The sequence below is a fragment of the Heterodontus francisci genome, unplaced genomic scaffold, assembly GCF_036365525.1.
Source record: "Heterodontus francisci isolate sHetFra1 unplaced genomic scaffold, sHetFra1.hap1 HAP1_SCAFFOLD_456, whole genome shotgun sequence".
NCBI classification, from domain to species: Eukaryota; Metazoa; Chordata; class Chondrichthyes; order Heterodontiformes; family Heterodontidae; genus Heterodontus; species Heterodontus francisci.
Genome location: NW_027142287.1, coordinates 674275 through 676685, shown reverse-complemented (window position 1 = coordinate 676685; position 2411 = coordinate 674275). Strand labels below are relative to the sequence as shown.

The window sequence follows — 2411 nt, the reverse complement described above, 5'->3', positions numbered from 1 at the left end:
TTGAATGGTGGGGCAGGCTCGATGGGCTGAATGGCCGACTCCTGCTCCTATGTTCCTATGTTCCTAACTCCACATGATCGGCGAGGCACATCTTCAGGCCGACTTGGTGGATGGTGCAAACAGATATCACTGCTTCTGATCTTCACCAGAACAGAGAGTGAGATGTAACATTGATCATCAAACAGACTGTGAAAGAATACAACAGAATAAAACACATGGAGAGACACTGTGGAATAACAAATAGATTTGATTGGAATGTTGAATTCTGATTGGAATGGATAAAACACCAGAAACGAAAGATTAAATTGGGATTCTCATCACGATATTGATCTGAGACAGAAAAGCGAAACTGATGGAAAGAAGGGAAGAAGGAAGAAAAGAAAGGATGGAACTGCTCACTTTTTTCAGTTTTTTCACTTGCCCCTCGAAGCTGGATAAAAAAAAAAGTTGCATATAACAGAGAATTTCACCAAAAAGGGAGATTAAATGCTGCAGAAACCTTGGATCGAAGGATGCCCCAACAGATCACATGTTTAACTGTCTCCTCACTGGGGGATTTCAATCAGTGAGCAATATTATTCTCTACCATTTTTTGTTAAATGAACCCAGAACGGTCACTTGGAATTAATATTTGTGTTCCGACTCCTGAATAATAAAATTGTGAGTTTCTCGATATTTTCGGGACACATTTCCTGCTGAAAGAACTAAGAACTCTTTTCTAATTTACATAATACTATATACACACTCATCAAACCTCCTGAGCTAGCATCCTTGGTGCTGCTCTCTCCTCCCAAACCTCATCTCATGTGACTGTTACATCATCACTTTGACAGTGGGAGTGATTGATCCCAATGTCTTCAGCATTAACACTTTACATCCTTATACGACACTGTCTGTCCAAAAAAATGGGTGGAGGGAACTTGATGTATCGAAACACCAACAGCTGACAGTTGAAAATCAACTCAAACCCATCAGAGAGAGAGAGAGAGAGAGACTGTCAGAGAACTTCCTGCATCCAGTCCTGACCCTGTCACACTCAGCAGCTGCTCACCCAGACCCCACTCTCATCAACACTGAACATTGTTACCGAGACACTTCAAATACTGTTTATAAAAGGCAGGAAAGGTCAATGTTCGCACTGCTGTATTGAATAGAACAAACTTTAATATATTCTCACTGTTTCTCGGTAACCACATGAGACATAGGTTTTCTTATTTGGTTCCTTTGATTTTTCTTGTTCCTGACTGACAAATATTCCAAACCTCAGATAAACCCTCCCACTTGCGTCATGTCCCAGTCTCAGTCACAAGCAACACATAACAACACAAACACTCTGAAACATACAACGCAGTCACACTTTCCTTCAGTGACATTAATGTCGAGCTGTTTTCCAGGTTAAAAGCAACTGTGAACAAATTTGTATCAAAGAAGTTGCATCAAGGATGGCTCAATGGCGCAGTGGTTAGCACCGCAGCCTCACAGCTCCAGGGACCCGGGTTCGATTCCGGGTACTGTCTATGTGGAGTTTGCAAGTTCTCCCTGTGTCTGCGTGGGTTTCCTCCGGGTGCTCCGGTTTCCTCCCACAAGCCCAAAGACTTGCAGGTTGATAGGTAAATTGGCCATTATAAATTGTCACGAGTATAGGTAGGTGGTAGGGAAATATAGGAACAGGTGGGGATGTTTGGTAGGAATATGGGATTAGTGTAGGATTAGTATAAATGGGTGGTTGATGTTCGGCACAGACTCGGTGGGCCGAAGGGCCTGTTTCAGTGCTGTATCTCTAATCTAATCGAAGTTGCCTTTGAAATATCAGCACAAAATTTCTGTCCAAGGAGGAACAGCGATTCCAAACTCACATCCTTCACAAAGGCTGTTTTCTCTTGTGACGAAAATTCATCACGTAATTTGAATTCTCACTTAAAGTTCAGAAAACACAGATGGAAGTGATTGACAAGGTAACTTACACATCACAAATGAGAAAAAAAGACTCTGCTGGGAATTGAACCAAGGATCGCCTGTTTACAAGACAGGTGCTTTAACCAACTAAGCTACAGAGTCAGATGTTGTTGCAGCTAAAATCAGAGGAGTGCACTATTTATTCTCATATAATATCAATATCAAAGGAAAATACAGCAGATGCTGGAAATCTCAATTAAAAACAAGAAACGCTGGAAATACTCATGAGGTCTGGCAGCATCTGTGGAGCGAGAAGCAGAGTTAACGTTTCAGGTCAATGACCCTTCTTCATTCCCTTCTATATATTCTCATCCCACTTCTCCACAGGTCACAACATATATTTTAACTTTTCCCACTTCCTGAAACAGTCAATCATATACTCTATTCTTCCCAGAATAGAAGACCAGGTTTCTTTAATGAACAGCAAAATTATGAGTTTATTGCAGAACAAGTTT

At 41.3% G+C, this 2411-nt stretch overlaps 1 non-coding gene across 1 annotated transcript; it reads right to left on the bottom strand.

Annotated features, from left to right (window-relative positions):
• Window positions 1-1984: 1984 nt before the first annotated feature.
• On the bottom strand, window positions 1985-2058 carry trnat-ugu (transfer RNA threonine (anticodon UGU)). Its single transcript has one exon. It is a non-coding gene; the product is annotated as a tRNA-Thr (tRNA).
• Window positions 2059-2411: the final 353 nt, after the last annotated feature.